Source organism: Pseudoliparis swirei, chromosome 14 (assembly GCF_029220125.1).
Source record: "Pseudoliparis swirei isolate HS2019 ecotype Mariana Trench chromosome 14, NWPU_hadal_v1, whole genome shotgun sequence".
NCBI lineage: Eukaryota > Metazoa > Chordata > Actinopteri > Perciformes > Liparidae > Pseudoliparis > Pseudoliparis swirei.
This window is the reverse complement of record NC_079401.1, coordinates 4,416,952-4,431,255: the sequence shown is the minus strand read 5'-3', so window position 1 is coordinate 4,431,255 and position 14,304 is coordinate 4,416,952. Positions and strand designations below refer to the sequence as shown.

The 14,304-nt window shown below is 44.6% G+C and overlaps 1 protein-coding gene across 3 annotated transcripts in view; it reads right to left on the bottom strand.

Moving 5' to 3' along the window:
* Window positions 1-13,922, bottom strand: part of LOC130204473 (beta-1,3-galactosyltransferase 1-like) — a 48,344-nt gene extending 34,422 nt beyond the window's left edge. For 2 of the 3 annotated variants that reach the window (XM_056431228.1, XM_056431229.1), the window contains exon 1: window positions 13,739-13,904. The gene's annotated coding sequence lies outside the window, so the exon portion shown is untranslated. Of the gene's footprint in view, window positions 1-13,738 lie in introns of all 3 variants that reach the window. The other variant, XM_056431227.1, reaches the window with a different exon arrangement.
* Between the last annotated feature and the right edge of the window lie 382 nt (window positions 13,923-14,304).

Below are 14,304 nucleotides of genomic sequence, written 5' to 3'. Positions count from 1 at the left end.
GAGCGTGTTAAAAAAAAGTCCACGATGCTGCTCTATGGAAACCAATATGGCGGCAAACATTATCTGCAGCCGCCTGAAGCCGGGGCTTTTTATTGCCGCCGAGAGAGTCGCAGTGTCAAGAGTATTTCGGAGCGGACTGGAGATTACGCCGCTAATCTGTAGCGACAACCGCGGCGTCGTTGATTATTAAAGGCCCGATCCATAATCCAGAAGCACGACGGCGCCCGTGTGAGCGCCGGTTCATTGGCTGTCAGGAGTGTCGATGCAAAGAAGAAGAAGTCGGTGGTGTGGACGCGGCGGCCTGGACGAGCGGGAGGCGTTGCAACGGACAGCAAACAGAGTGTAATGGCATCCTCCATGTCGTGCGGTTGCATTTCTCAATGGGCGTATTGATTAGAATGAAATACAACGCCTGCATACGGTCGATATGACAATATGTCAAATGTCAAACCTGTGGCGGTTAAATTAAATATGGAGGCGAAACAGGAGATGCAGATGAACAGACGACGACTCGCCTCACTCCGGATGCTTTAGGATTCCCATGGAGTGGTTTCACAATGAGTCTACATTTCACAGTCAAACTTTACACCGGTGTTGAGGATAAAATGAAGGCTTTTTTCCAGGCTGTTCCCCCGAGATAAAACTGCTTTTTGTCATGTGACGAGGAACGGCCAATCACGGCCGGATTAATTAAAGGTTGGCAAATCAAGCTATTTTACCCCAACTTCAGCATGTTGGGTGCAAAGCACAGACGTCGGTTGCCGAGCAACAGCGGGATGTAGTCAAGATGACATGCCTGTGTCATGTGGGGAAGAGGCTCATGACCCTGAACTCACTCGGTCCCTTCACACTGCAACGCTTTCTGGTTTTTCTTTTTTCATTGACCAACTATGCAGATTATTGTTAGATGCCTAAAATCATGAAAAACTTGTTAATAAATAAATACTCGGGCTGCAACTAACGATTATTTTAATAATCGATTAATCTGTTGGTTAATTTATAGATTCATTGGATTAAAAATAACATTAATTTCAAACCCTTTATTCAAAAACATTGGAGATAAGCCCCGCCCCCTCATTATTGATTCGTGACAACTATTTTAATAATCAATTTTTATCGATTCGTTGTTGTAAATACATTAAAAAATATATATTATTAGCTATTTTCAAACTGTGGGAGCAAAATTGCGCAATAGTTCATATTCTACTTTACTGTTTTCACTACATGTTACAATCACGTCGACAAACTGTTTGAAAAATACCAAAATGACTGAATGATGATACAGAAAGTTCATACAGAAACGTACAATATTTACCGCATTGTAAATATATTTTTACTTTAACGGAAAATAAAGCTCATCGAGACGTAGATAAGAAAAGAAATGACATTTAAAAAGAAAAGAAAAAAGGAGAACACAGTGATTCTCATTTTCCGAGCTCCAGCTGGTATCTGTTGACGTTGTGATGACGTAACTCTCGCCGGGCGGGTTCTCCTTGTTCAGAAGAGCTGCTCTCAGATGGAGGAGGAGGAGATGCCGGTCACATTTAATTTCAGGCTACTTTTCAGCCTATTTTATTATGACAAGCCTATCATTTGGCTGGAACGCGAGGCACCTCTGGGTGCCAGAGTCTGACGGCTGGCATCCACCTTTGCTCCCCCGACACGTCTAACGCCGGCGCTGTCCAATCTGTCCTTTTTCATTTCCCTCCATTAATCTCCCAGCCTGGTAATTCAGTTTTCATTTGTTCCTCATCTCGCGGGCCAATTGAATGCCAAGCCCACGCTGCAAATCTGTGCTCCAGCCAGACGGATTCCTCTCCACCGACCGGACGCCGGGGGACAGATTAGGCCAACTGCAATTACAGGAGAACAGCGGAAGGGGAGGGCTCTCTGCGTTAGCCGTGCACCGCGGCTAACCCCGGCTAGCGTCTGCACACCTGGGCTCCCCGACTTCACTCAATTAGTGAAGATCCTTTACTGCACCTGTGCCCGACTGTTCCCCGGTCGGTGCGTTCCCTATCCCCCACCAAGATGGCGCACATCCAACGGCAGAGCAGAGACCCTTTCATCGACGTCTCTTTGCTTTTTACCTTCGCATTGAAAATGCGGAAGGTTATGTTTTGATCGCCGTGTATTTATTTATTTATTTGTATGCGTGTTACTCGCATAACTCAAAAAGTATTAAACCGAATCGCATGAAATTTGGTGGGATGATTGGTTATTATCCGGGGACCATTTGATTAGATTTTGGCATCAATCGGGTCAAAGGTCAAGGTCATGAAAAAGGTCAAAATCTTCTTTTTACCATAGCGTGGTCACTTTCTATCCAATTGGCATGCAACTAATGCCAAAATGTTCATAATTCAATGCCCAATCTTGTGATATGCGAAGGTATGCGCTCTACTGAGTGCCCGTTCTAGTTACAAATGTATTTAGTGTCTCTCGCTCCGTCTCCCTTTCTCGCTGCTTCTCAGATATTTCGACCGCAAAAAGACCTCAAAGTAGAAGCTTTAGTTCAGTGGTCGCCAACCCGTCAATCGCGATCGACCGGTCGATCTCGGAGACGTTCCCTGTCGATCTCCAAAATAAATGTTTCGAACATTTTCTGAGGTGTCTTTGTTTTCTTCTGAGACTGGATGAAAGATCTATCCTCTGATCTATGAACGCCTGAAAAAAGGTTCGCTTACACAGCCGTGTTTGTTCCAGGTGCTCCCCAGCTGTGGAACGTACCACTACAGGGGGGGGGGAAATGAAAGGAAAGACCTATTTGATACTTCACATATTATACAAAGTCAAAGTACACCGACATAAACCAAAAGCTACAATAATAAATGTTAAAAAATGCCTGTACCTTCGTGTATGTTTACGTTATGGCATTAACAGGTTACGCCTGCGCGACAGCCGATTCTTGGCGACTTGCCAGGTCTCTTCTTACCCGTGAGTTGGCTTTTCTGCTGTTGTGTCCTCAAAACAAAAAGCTCACAAAACTTTTTTTTTTTTTTTCTCTGATAGAGCAATCTGTTTTATTGTGATTGATTGCAAATTGCATTTATTATATTATTTGGAAAGGACAGATGAGGAGTCAAAAATGGATTCATATATGTATTATTATGATAATTTTTAAATCTGAGGATCTGTAGAGCTGATGTGAGCTGACGTGAACGGGTCTGAGTTTCAGAACAATCCCAGATGAAAATGTTCATGATGTTCAAAAACCAATTGAAAAACTCGTCCAGTGGAGTTTGGAAAAAAATCCAAAAAATCAAAGACCAGGAGCGATGACTGACAGACAGCTGACAGACTGCCCTCACTGTCTGTGATTATGATGAACGAACTACAACAAGCAGACAGCAGAGTTCAGTCACTCCACTGACTGGAGTCACATGGCTTGATGGCATTATGATGAGAGCTGAATTTTACATGAGTTGCACTGACTGATCATGTTGTCTTTAGTTGGAACGCTTCTTGCACGAGCTCTCCGGCCGAGCCTCGCGACAGGGCGGCCGGGTCGAGAGCCGCGAAGATGACGACGAGGACGCAAAGCTACTTCAATTCACCGCCAGCCTCATCTTAAAAACGAGTGTCGTTTCAATATTTATGTGCTAAAAATAATCCCCTTTGACCCCTGAGAAGCCGTCTTATTTGTTCTCTTCTTCTCCAGACGACGGACCGACTGCCAAGGAGAGGTCGGTGTCTCACCCTCTGAGAGGAGAGCGCGCCGCTCGCCAGCCAGCCTGCAGCAGGCCAGGAGGGTTCATGGGTCGAGCCGGGTCACAGTCACGCCATCAGGTGTGTCCTCTTTGTGACGCCCATCAAAATAAAATGCACACACCCCCTTGTCTGTGCAGTCTTCTGGGAGGAGGGTTGATATCAGAAGGAGGTATAATAAAACAAGAAAACTATTCTACGGCTGTGGAGCCGCAGATATTGTTTTCATATTATGACTCTGGCTCACAAAAATCTTTTGCATGGATAAATAACCACTGATAGTGTTTTATGAGTACATTTTCAGCGGCACACTTCCATACTTGATTTATCTTCCGCTGGCAGAAACCTTCTTTATCGACGGCGAGCTCTACAAAATAAACTCTGTAATACACGGTGCTTTGTCTCTGTGTATCGCAAGAGTCACCGCTCAGCTCATCTTTAAGGACAGTTCCACAAGTGTTTCATACCCACGGGCCGTCATAATGAGGAGCCAGACGCCACGGTAGAACGAGTTGCACTGCTCCATAAAACCACAGGTGACAGTTAACTGGTGAGCCCGAGAGGGAGCTGCGAAGGATAAACGAGCCAGAGAACACAAGACAAACATGGAGGAACAGAAGAGTGAATAGCGTAATAAAGCAGGAGTCAATAAAATAAAAGAGAGTAAAATGGCTTTTGCATGAAATGTGTTATGCAACAGGACAATGTGACACCTCCAGTGGGGTTTCCAACGCGCCAACACTCCTTACGACCGACCACGGGCTGAGAAACCGTGAGAAGTGATTACCAAGAAGTCCTGGTTTCAATGGGTACACAACATCTGCACAACAGCGGAATGTTCTGGTCCCAAATAAAAAGCACCTCGAGCCGCCACCACCAACATCGCACCGTGGTTACGGACCCCAATTTCTAATATATTAATAGTGAATAATTGTCCCAGAGCATGTTTTCCTGTGACCGTCACCGAGCGCGGACTCTGAGCATCAACGATCGGCTGCGTACGGGTTTAAAAAATACCCTTTTTAAAATTAAATATTGTCCGGGCCTGCACATCATACACATCATTCCCTCTAATCATATCGTAATTGCAACATCAGGCAAAATAATGGAAATTAGAAAAAGAAATAGAATTTATAAGAATAAATAAGGTAGCTAGTCTGACCAAAACAACAGAGAACCATCTGTATAGGATTGTGTGCGTCACAATCCAGGCTCAGATTAAGGAGAAGGAAAATTGAAGAACATTTTTATTTGGGTGTTTCCTTCTTGGCCAGATGCATTGTTTATTTCTACTTTATTTTGATGTTTTATTACTATTATGTATTCTTACTTTTGAAGGTTGCATTTCTGTAAAAAATACCTTAATAAAATATCACGTATAAAAAAATAAAAATAACGATGAGCAGGAGATTATTAATCCATTGGTAGAATTTTTTTGCATATTAGAAATGAGTCATTATGGGTCCAAAATGAGTTAGAGAATGTGAGGCTAGCAGTTGAGAACATCTTTGATGACATACAGATTTGATCTTACTGCCGGCTGGCTGTCATGGGCCAAAACACTAAGTCTAATTGTCACTGTCATTGTCTAATTGTAATTAATTATCCTGGTAATGTTCGCGATGAATCACTAATTATCAAGCGCTACATCCAAATCCATTCCACCACATGTCAGTCAGTCCACGTCTTGAATCCACACGCTCAGAACACTCGCCACTATCATCGGTTCATTCATTTCAGAAACACTCTGCACACAGTTCCTCCGAATGAAAACAAAAGCACAGAAACCTGCTCTGGCTTCACGAGAAGTTTGCCTGGGCTCGAGGAGGCGCGGCCGGCCGCTTGTGATGAAGTCCTGTTCTCATCATCCCTCTGGAGCACCTGCTGCCGAGGTGGACGCTCCACAAGCTATTGGATCGCTAATCTCTTCCTGGGAGGCCGCTTTCAGCCAGGCGGACGGATGAGGGTGGAAAAGGCAATAAGCCATCCACGGGGAGCAGCTGGTGATACACCGGAGTAAGACGACAGGGGGGGGGGGGGGGGGGGCAGGTCCGTATGCACGACTGAGTCGGGGAGGTGTGGCTGTCCGGCTTGGCACGACACGCCGCAGTTATTGCTTTTATTTGAAAACCGCTGCGGATATCTCCCTCAATAGATCATACGGCTTGATAAAGTGTGTGTGGAGGTCTGGATCCGGTCCAGCCATCTCCACCGCCTGCTCCCCACACAGCCGGAGCTGACCCGAGCTCCTAATGGGGCCGAATGCGCGGGAAGCAGCCGGCCGACTCCCGCGGCGCTCACCGATGTCGTGGCGTTGCGGCGTGTGTTGATGAGATGGAGGTGGCAGGCTCACCTGGCTGGGAGCTGCACTCCACAGTAATTTTGACATATTTTGGCATACTATACTATGACTTTAATTTTGACATACTATACTATGACCTTTATTTTGACATATTTTGGCATACTATACTATGACTTTTATTTTGACATATTTTGGCATACTATACTATGACCTTTATTTTTTACATATTTTGGCATACTGTACTATGACTTTAATTTTGACATTTTGGCATACTATACTATGACTTTTATTTTGACATATTTTGGCATACTATACTATGACTTTATTTTTGACATATTTTGGCATACTATACTATGACTTTTAGGACGCTGTGGCCTCCCTGTAGGAGAGCGGTCAGGGCAGTACACTGAGGGGCGACTTGTCCCCGTGAGGTAACCCGTTGTTTTGAAGCCTCCGGTTGGCTGTTTGTCCAGCGCCTTCGGGGGCTGAGCACAACCGATATCCATCAAGACCTTCTCAACGTTAAAGCCGACTTTCATGAACTGAAAACTCTGGGAAAGGGTTCAGGATGAAGATGCGGAGGAGATCCAGAGGTCTCACTCCAGTGCTGTTTCCGTGAAAGTGCAATTATACTGTATATATCGCCCCTAAAATCAATGACTGATCCTGATAAATAATCGTGAGCTCAATAATGGTAAAAAGAAGCGTCATTAAATCGCGCAGGTCTCGGATATGTCACAAAATACTAAGCAGCAAATATATTATTTCCGCAAGAACTCCTCCCATAGTCCATGAAATGAAAAGGCGTGGTGGTGAATGCGAGCGGAGTAAATGCATGTCTGAAATGAGGGCTCACTGAATATTAATGGCCACTCTCGTGCGAGTAAAACCCGAAGCGCCTGAAGCTGATTAAATATGAAGAAGAAAGAAAAAAAATCATGACGGGGAATGTAATCAACCGCAATGGTGAAAAATGCATGGGGTTCACATATTAGAGGGGACGCATTGTGCATCCCACAGACGCCCTGCTCCACGGCTTCCCGACGAGATAAGAAAAGACATTCCTGGAGTTACCCGAGCCGATGGAAGGATCTTTAGCACCGCCGCTTCAGACGAGTCGATTATCGTTTTCAGATCATGTGTGCAGTCAGAACTCGGCGGCTAATGGAGGGCAGCACACGGCATTTAAATCAATACGCCAGCAAATGCACAGGCTTATTCTGGAGAGATGAATGGTTTGCCCGCAGTGCAAATATAACAACAATAAATAAAAGTTTCCCGGATGCCTCGAAACAAACACGCTTCAAGAAGAGATTATACCGACAGACTATGCTGCAATAAATCAAGAGAGCACACAGTCCGATATATATCCTGCCGATATTGTTTTCCGTCATCTGAGTTCTGGCCACATGGGTCTTTGCCATCGACCTGATGTAAGAACACCGATCGGCTCCCTGTGGTTTCGTCTCTGCAGACTGTTTTTGTGTGAATCGTTAGATCTTTGAAAAGGTCAGATGATGAGAAACGGTTGTGGTTTTTTTCAGATCCCAAAGGGATTTCTGCTAGAAATGTTCTTTATTTCTTCAGCCGAGCAATAGTCCTAAACACAAATATATCTAATTGCCATCAGAGGACACCCGCACAACATTTTCTTTGCATTTTTGCAGAAATTAAATGACTTCGAAATCTATAGGGGAACAGTTTTTGTGGTAAAACTGTGACCATACAGAAAAGATCAAGAATATGTGCCGAGTTAAAGGTCTTGTATTATTATCATTTGTACGGCTTTACTTTGGTGTTATTTGTTTATTTATCTTCCTTACATCTGTTCCATGGCAAGTAAATGACTCAATGAGATAGAGCTCTTTGAGAACGAGCTACAAACATTACAGAATTGATTCTGTGATTCACAATCACTCTTGAATCGTCTTTTGTGAATCCGTCCTCCTCACAGACACACTGAATAGAATAATAACAACAGCTGCATTTCATTTGGCCAAAGACGCGAGTCCAATAAATCCTGTGAGCATTGAAGGCTTCAGGAAAATGGACCAGACACTAGACCAGAGCTACGGGGCCCGCTGAGTGGCTCTGTTGTTCTGGGATGGCTTGTTTATTTTTAGTTGGCCTTTTATTTTGGGGAAACATTTGATTTATATTTTGCTTCAGGCGAATACGTTTAGTACATTAGCCGGACTGGAACACGACATGGAAGTGAGCTGTTGATTTAGTTTGGGGTAAAAAGTGTTAATGCTATTAGATTCAGCGTCTGAAACACACCAGGGCAAAGGGAAAAACACCCCGGAGAAATATAATGCTGCCCCGATATCACTAGAGGGGCAAAACATGCCCCCATAATTTAATAGTGTTTTATTTCAATAAATAAATCAATACATATAATTTTGAATTATAAAAAAATATATACGTTATAATTGTTAATAGTTGTATAGAAAATGTATTAACAATAAATAACCACAAAGAAATAAGAATATAATTGAATATGATTGTCTGATTTATGTTTTTTTTTCCTGCTCCCTGAATTTTTAGTTTCTTGTAATTTGTGATAATGGGCTATACAAAATAAACTGAATTGAACATATACTGTACACCTAAATAAGTATATTTATTATTTTGGAACAAAAGTTAAATGTTCTTTCACAAGTTTCAAAAAGTGTCCCTCAATTTATTTTTAAATGCCCCTGAGTTTCAGTCAGTGGGGGAAGAAACTGCCCCCTAAATAATATGTAAATGTCCTACCCTGCTTATATGTATATTTTCCTTCAATCTGATGCAGAGGTTAGTATATTAGCCAGAATGTAGCACAATAATTGAAGTTATTGATAATTTAAACGTGATACAAATATGTTGTCTTTAAAATTAATGAATAATTGTGATAAATAATCAATGTTGATAAAAAAACAAACTGATTATGGTTTTGAAGGACGTTAAGTGCATCATGCATGCAGATCATACATCATTCATGTTATTTCCCCCATGCTGTATTTACTGCTGCAGCTGTAGCACAGCTTACTGAAGACAGAGAAGCAAAGAGACTCAGGATCAACCAACGCTATCTCAGCTCTACTGGAAATTAAACTCGCAGGTATAATACCAGATACCCGAGTCACTCGTGCTTTCACCACCATCAATATTGAGCGCTGAACTCAAAGATCCTGGGTGTGAGCGGTGAATCCCTGCAGCTATGGATATGGACCCAAATTAAAATTGTGAGCCACTGATTTGTGATCTCTCTATTCTTAGCATTAATATATATTATTATTACATCCTTTCCCATTGAATGGTGTATTTGACGCTGAACCAGTTCATCTTTATCTCTGTGATAGTGTCATAGAATATCCCTATGACTGTAGTTGTGTTATCAGATGCTGAATGCAGCAGAACGACAGAGCAGCATCACTTTCTGATTGAACCAATCTATAAATTATTGGAGACAATATCCGGCCCCCCCTCCCCAAAAAAAGATTGCTGCATTCCCTCCAATGCCACTCCCCTTGGAGCTGGGCGTGAAGGCGCTTAACAAGACCAACTGGGATGAGATGCAGATAAGAGTGCTCCACATTAAATATGCTTGCACTCAAAATCAATTAAATATCATAGTTCACGCGGCCCTCCGTGGCGGCCGAGCTGCACTCTCAGGTATCGCATTCATTTAGCAAGAAGAACCAAAGGAGGGTGGGGTGAGGAGGGTTTGTGGACTACATCCGTGTAACTGAACCGCTATAAACCCCGGAGCCTTGCACAGGGGGAACAGGGAACCTGGTCGTTTCAGGTATTTTCACGCGATGCTTCCGCAAAGCAAAAGAGGGAATCTGCCATCTGAGCCTTTTTTGGGGATAATCGCGGCTGATTACGGCTCATCATCGGTCATCTTGGTCAACAAAAGCAGGGAAATGGATGAACAACATGGCATTTAGTGTCCTTGCTCTCACTGTGTTTTTGGGGGTCTTATCCAGTAAATATAGCGAGATATAATTGGCTTATTTATGGCGCGGTGCCATGCTGTTGGAGGGGGATCACAGTGAGCTGGACTCCTCTGGGTCTGTTGGAGTCACATGCAGAACTCTGGGCGCACGTGGCTTCAGCTCTGGCCAACGAGATTACCGAATGATGCAATAAACTTATGAACGTGTGTGTGTGTGTGTGTGTGGGGGGGGGGGGGCTGTCTAGCTTTATAAAAGATGGCCGCCCTGCGAGTCGCCGCCTCCTCCTCCTCCTCCTCCTCCTCCTCCTCTCGGTGATCAGTGTCGTCAGGCAGACGTGGAATCTGATGCACCGTGAAGTACGAGGCGTCACGCAGAAGCCGTTCATCCTGGGCGGCGATTAAATTGGTCATTTATTATTCACAAAGAGAGCCAAATTAATAACAATAATGCTCTTCGTGTTTAAGGTCAGGGTCATCCATGCCCCCCCCCCCGGGGACTTTATGGGCTGTAAATTAATTAATTTCCAATGACTGCAACAAGCAAGATGGAGAACACTGTATCTGGGAGGATATTGTATTCCTCCAGTAGGTCACGCCGTGTTGACCTTTGACCCCCGATGCCACTCGCAGATCTACTCTAGCGTTAGCGTTAGCTCACAGCGATGCGCCGCACGGCCCATCATTGATTTAAGCGGCGACCTTCTTTACAAACTGAAGCTGCTGATTTACGACTCGGAAGATTCATTTTGAAATGTTGATATGATGTGAATCAAAGGCGACATTCACATTAATGCCCCCCCCCACACACACACACACTCCTCCTCCTCCTCCCCAGCCCCCGAGATCGAAGATTTCTGCAGTGCCAGTTCACATTCCAGTGAATGGACGTCTGCAACCGAGTCACACACACACACCAGGGGCCCGCTGGCCCCTTGGCCCTCAGAGACCCCCTGGGGTAGTTGTTGCTGGTCGTGGTGCATTCATGCTCTCTCGTTGCCGATCATGACGCATGCACGCTTTATTCAGTTAACATTGGGGTAACGATCTGTATTGTGAGCTCTAAAAGATCGCTCCTATTTTCTTTCTGCTGACCTCGACACACGACTCACGACTGTGTGCGATCGGAACCGGGTCCTTTGTGAGTCAAGTCCACGCAGATTTAAACAGCAATGCAGTTCTTCTTCTTCTTTGTTTCGACGGACAAGTCTTTCTGAACGTCCCCCAGACCAAACGGACCATGAAAGTTTCCTTTTCCACACTATCTGACGCCAGCAGAGCTGATCTGGAGTCTGTGGCTCCTCCAGCTGAAAGAGAAGCTGCTCCTCGTTTGTTTTCTGCTGCTTTGCGCTCACAGTAAAGCGTGTGGGATGAAACGGCTGATCGGAGATTACTTAGCTGAACAAATCTCAGAGTTTTGCCAAACGTGGAACTAAATCCAGAAGGAAACCCCGTGTGGGATCCATCCCCGGCGTCGGCCCAGCGCTGGCGTGCAGAGCGCTCATTAACTGGACAGCCGACAGATTATTTTGTTGGTGTTTCTCCGACTCGCTGAGTAAACGTACCGTCGTTACGGCCGGAGAAATCCACAGCTGCCGTCTGAGAGACGTCTCTTGCCGCAGCTCGTTAAAACTCTTAATTACGTAACTTAATCTTCTGTTTTTGCCATTTTTTAAAACAGCCCTTTCTGAAAAGGAGAAAACTCATTTTAAGTGGAAATGAAAACTGCAAAGCAGACGCACGGAGCACACTCCAACGTCTTAATGAAGAAGCGTTTGACTCGCAGCCCGTTCCCCTCCGTGTATATTTAGCTTCTCACTGAAGCAGCACAGCAGCCACCTGGTTGCATTCTGGGAAACAAATGCAGACTCCGCCTCCAAAGGGTGTTGACGAGGAAAGCAGCAGCCCAAAAAAAGGGCATTTAAATTATGAGTTAATAAGCTGGTTTGTAATACACTTCACGTCACACTTTTAACAAATGCCATTCATCAATGTCAGATAGTTAATGTCCCGTGGGGGGGGATTCCAATCAAAAAAATATGACGTAATTAAGAGAACCCAGTCCTGCCGGAGGGCTTCTTCTGGATTCTTCTCGGATTATTTAGTGCTTCTCGTCTCAAACGATGACCTCAATTTCATTGGCCCAATAACTCGTACAGGATGCCAGAAAACCCCACATTCTGAAATGAGTTGAACCCAGCCGGTGAGATGCTCGCCCAGGGGCTGGCTTCCTCTCGCAGGACGTCAATACGATGTGATGCACACGACACAGCAGTCCTAGATAATAAGAGATATACGGGATGCGACGAGATTCAGAAGGGTTTAATTGTGAAGAATTAAAGTTTGGGGACCTGCAGGCGTCAGTAGGCATGGGAGGATTCATGTTGTGATAATGCAGGCCAAAGTCAATCGCCATATTATCCTGATATCCTATAGTTATGGGTTGCCTTACATTTTGTGAAGACACTAATTCCAGACGGGAGATCTTTTTTGTTTCATTGAGAACCTTTTAAAGTGAATAACGAACAATATAAGTCAATAATCGGATATCATAAGGTCTGGTTCGGGTACATCTTCTGACAAGACCCGCCTTCATCAATCCGAGGCAGTCACAGTCTGCCGGGTGTAAAATACAAATTGCGTGATGAAGTTTAAACCTGAAATCAATTAACAACTTAATAATATATATTTAAACAAATTAAATTGCAAAATATATGAAAATATAAATATATATTTTTAACATTTATTTCAGATCCCTTGACTCATATTTATTTTTTTACAAAATATATAAAAATGTAATTATTTTTTTTAAGTCGTCAATTCATTTAAAAGAATGTATATATATATATATAGTAAAAAAATATATATATATTTTTTAAAGTTGTTAATTGATTTCAGATCCCTTAACTAATATATATATATATATACACAAATCTAAATATATTTTTTAAAGTTGTTTAAATGATTTTTTAAAAAGTATATATTGTAAAAAAAGTCAATATATATGTTTGAGGTTGTTAATTGATTTTTATATATATTGTAAAAAATAAGTTAATTGATTTCAGATTCCTTAATATATATAATATTTGCCTAATTGAGATAAAAACCACTGCATTTACATGAGACGAATGAAGAACCGGGGGACAGCCAGCGCTAAGGACCCCCAGAAGAGGCAACATGACACGGGGCGAAGGCGACGCTCAGCTTTACAGCTTTAGAAATGGAGGGGTTCATTAAGACCACGCTGTTCACGCTGCAGTGACCCCCCTCGACTGCGAGGTGAGGGGGGAGGGGGGATGAAGCCCGGCGAGTGCCTCTCTCATCCCCCTTTTACGCAGAGGAACACCGGACTGATGGATTGTTACGAGTTCCCGTTAAGTGACGCGGATGAGCAGCGGGATAAATCATCGTGCTCGCTGCTCGTGGAGCGCGCGGCATTATGGGATGCGCTCGTGCACTAATCTGGATGTATACCGTCTCTTTCTCTCACACACGCACACACACCTGCCATAGAGCAGACAGTTAATTAGAAATAGTAGCATGCACTTAAAAACGACCAAATTACGCACGAGAATGATTCCGGGCTCGCGCGTTCCCACCTCGCGTGCACGCGAGCGGCTCCTTACAACGCTACGTAGAAACGGGCTCCGGTAGCCGAACAGCCAAGTTTAACCGCCGTCAGCCGGGGGAAAGTCGGGAAAGCAGAAGAGCCGACCCGGTGACCCGCCACACACAGAGAGGTCACACAGCGGCGTGACACCACATCGAAGCAAAGCCCGTCAACTCACTTCACTTCCATGGACAGCTAACCGTGGCGTCCGGAGACGGGAGAGGAGCAATTAGTGCGACCACAACGCGGACTGTGACCCGGCTCTCTCGGCATGTCGGAGCACCTACCGGGGTCGTCCTCCTCCGGGTTCCGGTGTCCGAACGGGTCCTCTCTCCAGCCTAACGTCCGTTCCACAAGGCGCGCGCGGATTCCTCTCCTCCTGCTCCGTGTGTCTCGGGCTGCACGCTGGTGGAAGGCTGAGGGGAGGAGGAGGAGGGGGGGGGGGAGCAGCGGACCGGAGGAGAGGAGCCGTCCAATCAGAAGGCGGCTGTGTTGCGGGATGTCGGCCAATCGGACCGGCTGTGATTATTAACTGAGATTGACTTGACGCATATGACGTCACACCACCGGCTCTGCCTGGGCGGTGTGACGTCATATGGGTGTGGGGGGGGGCAATAAACACCACTTCCCGGTTTAGCGGCACAGGGACCTTTTGAGGTCCTCATCTTAAATTGGACAGGTTTTTTTGAAAGCCCATCTTAATAAAAATACTCACAATTAGTCTGTAAATTGATTAGTTGATCA